Source organism: Lactuca sativa, chromosome 1, assembly GCF_002870075.4.
Source record: "Lactuca sativa cultivar Salinas chromosome 1, Lsat_Salinas_v11, whole genome shotgun sequence".
NCBI lineage: Eukaryota > Viridiplantae > Streptophyta > Magnoliopsida > Asterales > Asteraceae > Lactuca > Lactuca sativa.
The window spans coordinates 124141548-124150180 of NC_056623.2; the positions used below are offsets into that span (position 1 = coordinate 124141548).

The window sequence follows — 8633 nt, forward strand, 5'->3', positions numbered from 1 at the left end:
AATTCCACAAAAAGCACAATAGATGCTTTCCAATCATCATATACAAAGAGCTTTATCTTCTCTAACTGTTTGTCTACAAATATGCCACAATGATGAACTTTTAGTGTAAACTTAATCAAATTTTGAGGTATCAATCATCTAAAACTGGCAAGTAAATCCTAAAACCTAACCTTATAAAGCGTTGTCCAAGAGGAGGTGATCATTTGCATCGAGAGACCAAAGCAAAGGTACGTCGGGGTTGCAGTTGGGCATAGCCTTCATAAAAAAATTTAACAAAAGTTAACCTTATTGCTAAATCTACAATACGAATGATTTGTTAATAACTTGTATGAATTTATTTAAAATACTTAGCAAATAAGCAACTTACTTTGGGTCCCGCATCTTCTACCGCGTATTCATGTTCAATATTAGCATCATCATCGAATTCCTCTAAATTGCATTATAAGATCGGAAAAGAAAGAAATCGTGTCTAAATAAGAAAAATAATAAAAATATAGTATTATAACAGAAACAATGAAAGTAAAATGCTAATATAGTAGAAAGAATATGTAACATCCTGAAAATCCATTATAAATTTTTTATTTTTAAAACAATAAATCATACAAATGAGTTGTTTGAAAACTGATCAAATTATATATATTATATAAACATCAAAGTAATATCATTAATTGCCAATACGGGAAAATCTGGGGGATGTTGTGCAGTCACGTCGGGCATTTCTCTTTCGAACCGAAAGTACTTGAAACCATAAATATGAAACCATAAGCACAAAGCTTAGTTTGTTCCATAAAATTCCACATACCAAAACATACAAATGTCATGGGCTACCCCATGGTCTTTCCTTGCAATGTCGACAGTCAAATCTCGGTCTTACATACAAGTGCCATGGGCTACCCACATGGTCTTTCTTTACAATGTCGAGGGCCAAATCCCAGTCTTACATACAAGTGTCAGGCGCCAGATCATGTTCTTTCATACAATTACCAGAGGTCAGATCCTGGTCTTTCATACAATTGCTAGGAGCCAGATCATGTTCTTTCATTCAATTGTGAGGGGCCAGATCCTGGTCTTTCATGGAAGCATCACAGAGACAACTAGCATCCCACATAACAAGTAATGGATCGACATTAGTGCCTTCGACCCATGGATATAGTGAGCAATTTCACCTCACAGTCTAAAAGAATAGTTGCACTGATCACTGCTCTAAAGGTTATCTCTACCGATCACCTATACAAATAACATGAACCCAAATCTCAAACTATAAATCAAATTACCTAAAATGCCCTTAGGTCAAACTTGGTCAAAATCCTGGTCAAATTCAAATGTCAACTTAGTCGACTAGGTCAATTCAGTTGGGTACGTTGGGCGTACTCAACACATATGTGGGGCGTACTACGCCTTGACCAGAAGTCGAGGGGATGACCACATTGGACATTATTTCCAATAGTAATGCCGAGCAGCCAGGATTCGATATCCTCTATCCTATTTACAACAATATGAATGTTATCATATGTCTTCGAACTTTCATGACATCTCATGTTCTTATACTCTCACAAATCTTTGGATTAATTATACTTCGTCTTCAATCAAGCATTTTTTTTTGCTCCAAATTGAGCTATTCTTTCAATCCTTTTAATCTACTATTTGAACCAACTTTTTATCACAAAACAAGGGAAACCTAAATAGGAAGAAGATACGACAAACAAATTGCAAGCATTGCAACAAAATCACACTACGGATATTGTCAAGTTTCCCAAAAATAAAAAAACTGATTTCATTTAGATGGGTTTATAAGCTTAAATATTATGCTAACTACATATAAGACCTATGTATTACACGAGTTCAATTAAAAAAAATTTAAATATGAAAATTCTAAACATTTGAAAAAGTGTGAATTTATAAGAAAAATTAGAAAAATATTGAATTGTTAAAATTAATGTGCTTTTTTCTCTTTTATATTTAAACAAATAATTTAGATAAATAAACAAAGGAAATTAATGAACTTTTAATTTAGAAATCTTGAAATTAGAAGGAAAGTCAATTATTGAAATTGATATCCATTTATTATTACATTTATTGCAATTATTATATTTAAATATTATGTGTAATTTAATAAAATGGGAAATACCACAAAATGCCATGTGGAAAATTTTAATTAAAAATAACCACTAAATGACATATGGCCAAATCAATGAGATTGTGACATGTGGCAAAAAAGTTCTTTATTTATTTGGGAGGATGAGTTATATGAATGGTATAAGGTACACCTAGTTGCTAAAGATTTACACAAAATAAGGGATTTATTTACAAGAGAAGATTTCTCCAATTGTAAAGTTCACCATAGTTTGATGTCTAATATCCATTGCCATTAAAAAATTGTGGTTTATTTAACTATTTAACGTCAAAAATGATTTTTTTTCATGGAGATATCCATGAAGAAATTTACATGAAAGTTCTTCCATGATTTCATGTTGATTCTCCCTCATATGTTTGTAAACTTCACAATTCCATCTATGGTTTAAAACAAGCTTCCACAAAATGGTATTCTAAGCTTTCTAGTACTTTACATATTTATGGTTATCATCATAGCACTAATGACTATTCACTATTTCTTATAGGATCACAAATTTCAAATCTCAATACTTATCTAGATGATACATTCAAGTCTCAATACTTATCTAGATGATGCTTTCAAAATTGTAGATCCGGGTGATATGTATTTTTCATTGGCTTAAAACTTAATACAATTGAAGGTGGTATGGTTTTACATCAATACAAGTTCATTCAGGAGTTATTTCAGTTTTATTCTATTATTGATGCTTCTCCTGCCGCTACTCCTCTTCCATCCAATGTTCATTTACCAATATGTATTCTCTTAGTAATCCAACTTTATATTGACAACTTATTGGTAACCTTAACTTTCTTTCACGTTTTATGATATCTAAAGGAGGCAATTTCCACTATAAATAAAATGGTATATAGTGGCACATATTTTTAATGGCATATGTTTAATGTGCCATTATATCATGTTTTTAGTGGTATTTTTTATATGCCACTAAAAAGATTAATATATTTAATGGCACTTAATATTTTTATATTATGTCGCTAATATTGACTAATATTCATAATTATCAATTTTATGTCGGTACTAATTTTCATTTGCTTAACATGATAGGTTTTGGTTAAATATCCTTGGCCTTAACGTTTCTTAGATACGATATTGAAACCCTAACTCCAACTTCTGCTGATTGCAACGCAAAATCACCATCCGCTCTTCGTCGAAGCCGGAACATCACGCCGTCGTCGGCCAACGTTACTGCTTGCATCGTCTTCGTTGTTGTCGTTGTTGCTGAGGATACATCGTAATCGATGTCGATGTCTCTTCCCCTAGAGGTATTTGATGCCTTAATTTTTTTCATCTACATCTCCCGATTTCTATTCCTACGTTTCCTGTATGTTGTATAGAAGCATCGTAAATTTAGGAAGCAATTTTTCACAAATATGTTGCGTGATTCACAGGTTTTGCATCTATTTTTTTGCTTCATCATTTAATTGGATTTGTACACTTCAGTTCTGTATACATTTGGAGTAGATGATATCTAATTGAAGTTACTTTTTCAATGTTTAGGTATTCATTGTTCCGGATTATCTGTTGATCAGAGGCTCCCTGTTTTTGTGGTGCATACCATGCAACAAAGCCATGTTATTTGATGACATGTTAGTCCTCTTTTCTTACTTGTTAGTTCCTTTCATATGGTTTTCTTACTTGTTTATGTGTATATGCTCACTTGGTTGTACGTTTTTCTTTGTGATTTCATGTAAATTCTTGTGTATATTCCCCAATTCACAGATCTTTTGCCTCTCGTATGAAGAAATATGTTAGTATAAAAAAACACAAGAATAAGATTATATAATCTGCCTAAATGAATTTTAGATTACTTAAGTACTTGATTTTTTCATAGAGAATAAGATTTTGTAATAAGAATAATTACAATACATCCATTTTACTTGCATCAACCATGGAAAATGATTTTTTCATTAGAAAGCTTGTAGCTTGTTCATTGTTATTATATAAAATGTTGATTTAAAAATGGTATTTTAAAACTTCTAAAACTTTGTCATATTCACTTATAGGTAGGTACACTAATAAAAGAAGTAACATAATTAAGGATTTCCAAAATCTTAATCTAAGAATCAAAATGTTTGACCATTTTAAAATCAAGAATCAAAATGCTAAGGCTTGACATATGTGATTTGTCAATAATGTTTTACTACCATCTTAGGATCAAAAATAAAGATTTAAGATTCAAGAATCACAAAATCAAAATCAAGATTTTAAAATTTAATATAATAATTGACATATTCTTGCCCTTTTTGATATATATATATATATATATATATATATATATATATATATATATATATATATATATATATATATATATATATATATATATATATATATATATATGTTTGGTGGTAGTAACATTATGGTAATCATTGTTTCAACAGGGAATCTGTTTGATTATAGCAGTGTTGCAGTTAGCACAAATACCCAATATTAAGGTATTCATCACAACAATAAATGTTAAAATGTGATTATTATATATATATATATATATATATATATATATATATATATATATATATATATATATATATATAGCCATGAATGACGTAGATTGGTGTTATGTTGATTCAAGGTTGCTACAATGCTTCTTTGTTGTGTGTTTATGTATGACATCTTATGGGTTATCATATCACTCATTCTCTTCCACAACAATGTTATGATTTCAGTAATCTTTCTTTCCTAAATCTTAACTAAATACATAGTCTTTGTTTTCACCAATACAAACAACACCACATTCTTTAAAATATTTTCAAATTGAGAATAATTGTTTTTATTTTTTGTAACACCGTGGTTTCCAAAAACAAAATTTTCATTTAAATAATCAATTTAATATTAAAACACTTGTTTAAAATCTTATTCACATTCGAGTTACAAAACATAGTTTCCTTTTCGTTATAATAGAAGACCAGGATCCTCCAAAACACAACTCTTTCTTCGGTGTGTACAATCGAACCATTGCCATCCCGCGTTACTGTAAGATCCTGAAACAACATAACATAAACAACGTAAGCACGAAGCTTAGTGAGTTCCCCAATATACCTTACGCACATACGCCTTCCGGCCCGGACCTTTCGGTCCACATAATATTGCCTTCCGGCCCGGACCTTTCGATCCACATAATATTGCCTTCCGGCCCGTAACATAATCGCCTTCCGGCCCATAACAGTATAAACATAACACATGTACATAACGCACATAACACATAAGTCATACCTCATACCGTTCTTCCTATCACATGAAGTCTCGCCTTCCGGCCCGTATAAGTATACATCATATAAGCATACATCACATATAAAGCATCTACCTCTCTAGCCATAGCATAAATATAACACATACGACCTTCCGGTCTCTCAATCAAACCCGTCCGGGTGAAGTATAGTGAGAAGACTCACCTCGCGGACACTGGAAGATAGCAACTCCTGAAATCCCTTGCACTTGATCCTCCGAGCTACAAGCTCCCTGTAACACCATATATCCCTTAGTAATACTTCTATCTTCCACGTTAACTGACCCTAAGAAATCACACCGGTCAACTCTGGTCAACAGTCCATTGTCAGCTCGACTGGACTCGGCGAGTTCCCTGGCGACTCGGCGAGTCTGGTCGTCCTTCAATCCTCTAAGAGTCCCCTTCTACTCGTCGAGTATCCTCTTTGACTCGACGAGTTACTCCTGGAGGAATCGCGGGGCCACCCCGACTCTACTCGCCGAGTCTGAAGAACCAACTCGGCGAGTCCCAGTAAATCTTCAAGCTACTCGCCGAGTCTGCTCATCCGACTCGGCGAGTCCACGCCATGCAGTCGATCGAACTGCTTCCTGAAATACATATATTCCCGAATATACAAACATGGGACCTTCTGGACCTCTAAGGGTCCTAATACAAGGTTATAAACATTGGATAACGACACAACAATCCATCTAATCTCCAAATGGGTTTCATAAACCCTAAATTCGTGTACACATCAAAATAATAGGAAAGATCCGAAACATAACCTGAAAACGTACCCTCTGCGTCCCCAAACCTCAGAACTCGATCCCCTTGATCTTCCTTTGGCCAAAATCCTTCCTCTTCTTGCACCACAATTCCTTCAAAGTCAATAATGGCCTTCAAGCTTGCTCTAGATGCCACAGTCGTTTAGGGTTCCCTCAATCGGCCAAAAGACGAACAATGACGACATAAGATCCCTTATATACGTCCCAAACTGAACGGCTAGGGTTTTCCACTGAACAGCGTCGACTCGTCGAGTCCCTACCTGGACTCGTCGAGTCCAGTCGCGAACCCACGACCCAAGCTGCGACCCCACTCGGCGAGTCTGGCTCCAACTCGCCGAGTCTCCCCTTTAAAACACCCCAAAAATGCAATTAGATAATACTTGAGATTTTGGGCTGTTACATTTTTGCTTTGATCTGTTTGAAGGTTTTGTTATCATTTATGTGGGCTTGTTATATTCATGATTCAACTTGTATTTATTTTATAAAGGTGTTTTCAGGTGATAGATTGTTAAATCCCATAGGCGTTTGATCCTATGAATGGATATAGTATGCTAGGATTTGGCGATATAAATTCTTTCCAGACCTGTTTCTCTCATTTAGTGTTAGGTACCCTACTACTCATTTATCCTTATTTGTCTCCATATTAGGTGTTGCATTTTACTCATAGCCAATCTTGTTAATGCACATAATCTTTTTGTTAGAAATAATGAAATTTGGTACATGCAAGGTGCATGTATCATCGACTATATATTTAATATCTCATGTATCGTGCAAAATTTGCGAACTCATGAACCAAAGATTATTGATGATGACGTGTTGACTTTTGTGAGGGTTGCAATAGGGGGGGAGACAAGGACAAGTGGACAACAATGTATTTTCTAAAATGAAATTCGTGCTTTTAAGTGAGAAGAATGTTACCTGTGAAACCATACCCACTCTTACACAAACAATTCATATTTTTCATGTGAGTACTATCCTAGATTGATATTCTCTAAATTATAACTGCTTACATCTTTTCTGTTAACCATTTTTTATTATAATATTAATATGAAAGGTTTAACCCTATTATTGATGCAAAGTGGGCTTGATTTTATTCCATCAATTGTCTATGGGTAAGCATAAATGAAACATATATTAATAAATTTCTCTTAAATTAAAAATATGTATAATCAAATACACATTTTCTTTCATTTCACTTTAACAGAAAGAAAATTTGGAGTCAAGATTTTGCATGGGTGCATTGTGTGATGTTGACTATAGAGTAAGGACAAACTTTTTATTATATATATATATATATATATATATATATATATATATATATATATATATATATATATATACATTTGAATCTAACTCTCTCTCTCTCTCTCTCTCTCTCTATATATATATATATATATATATATATATATATCTATCTTTTAGGCTTGTGAATCATTAAAAACGTAATAAATTACAAGAACTGTCCCTAATGTTTCGTAAATTTTTGAATTTTGGGATCTGAACTTTCAATATTGCATTTTTGGTCCTAATTGGATAGTTTCATTTTGATTTTGGGATTTAGACAATGTTCAAGTTCACCCATTAAGTAGTGTGTTGCATACAAGGGTAGTTTGGTCATTTTTCTTCAAATATTTATTAAAGAGGTGGTCGCACCACCCTTAATACAATTTAATAATAATATAAACAGAAATGACCATGCTACCCTAGTGTGCGACATGGCTTTAACGAGTGAATTTGAATTTGTTCCAAAGAAAGTCTCAAAATTATAAGCAAACCATACAGTTAAGACCAAAATTGCAAGTTGAAGTCCCAAACTCAATCTTTTTTTTTACCAAACTCATGGACCAATCTTGTATTTTACTCAAAGCATAATGGTATATAATTCGATGTGACTTGTTATTTTTAATGTACATCTAACAGGTTTACCTTGAGCTTCTTGCTGATTTGTCATGGTAAACAACAAATGAAGAAGTTGAATTACACTTCAAAGCTGTAAAAGATAGGCTTGATAGTCACCATCATGGCTTAAAAAGTCAAATAAAAGATTATTGAATATGTAACAGTTTGCAAGGTTGGATAAACTTGTATTTTTTTTTCTTATAGGTAGTGTTTGTTTGTTATCATGGAATCGTGAAATGAATGTAATGGTTTATTCCATCGGAATGAACAGAAAAATAATGTTTTTTTCATTGGATGGAATGAAAATTTTATTATTTTCTACGTGTTGCTGTATGATTATTTACATTATTTTATATTACAGATAAAGATTGTGTAGATGTAAATAGCCTAAATCATAGAATTTCATGTGTAATGCATAACTTTTTTTTGTAATGTGGCAAATAAAAAAGCACCACTAAAAGTAACATGAATTTTATAATCAATTGAGCATTTAATGGCACAAAATATGTGTCACAAAAAACTTTTTTCTATCGCGACAAATAAAAACGTGTCACTAAAGGCCTAAAAAATTGCAGCGGCAAAAGCAAAAAGTGTCACTAAAGGGTTTTAATGG

General features: G+C 32.8%; 1 long non-coding RNA gene across 5 annotated transcripts; it reads left to right on the forward strand.

Moving 5' to 3' along the window:
* The first annotated feature begins 3133 nt into the window (after nt 1–3133).
* On the forward strand, nt 3134–8341 carry LOC111893572 (uncharacterized). Of its 5 annotated transcripts, XR_008223908.1 has the most exons (8): nt 3134–3393; nt 3629–3717; nt 4513–4566; nt 6619–6727; nt 6963–7085; nt 7176–7233; nt 7326–7382; nt 8042–8341. It is a non-coding gene; the product is annotated as an uncharacterized LOC111893572 (long non-coding RNA). The 5 variants fall into 5 exon arrangements; XR_008223916.1 differs by lacking the exon at nt 6619–6727 and having other exon boundaries at nt 3136–3393; nt 6952–7085; XR_008223887.1 differs by lacking the exon at nt 6619–6727 and having other exon boundaries at nt 3138–3393.
* Nucleotides 8342–8633: the final 292 nt, after the last annotated feature.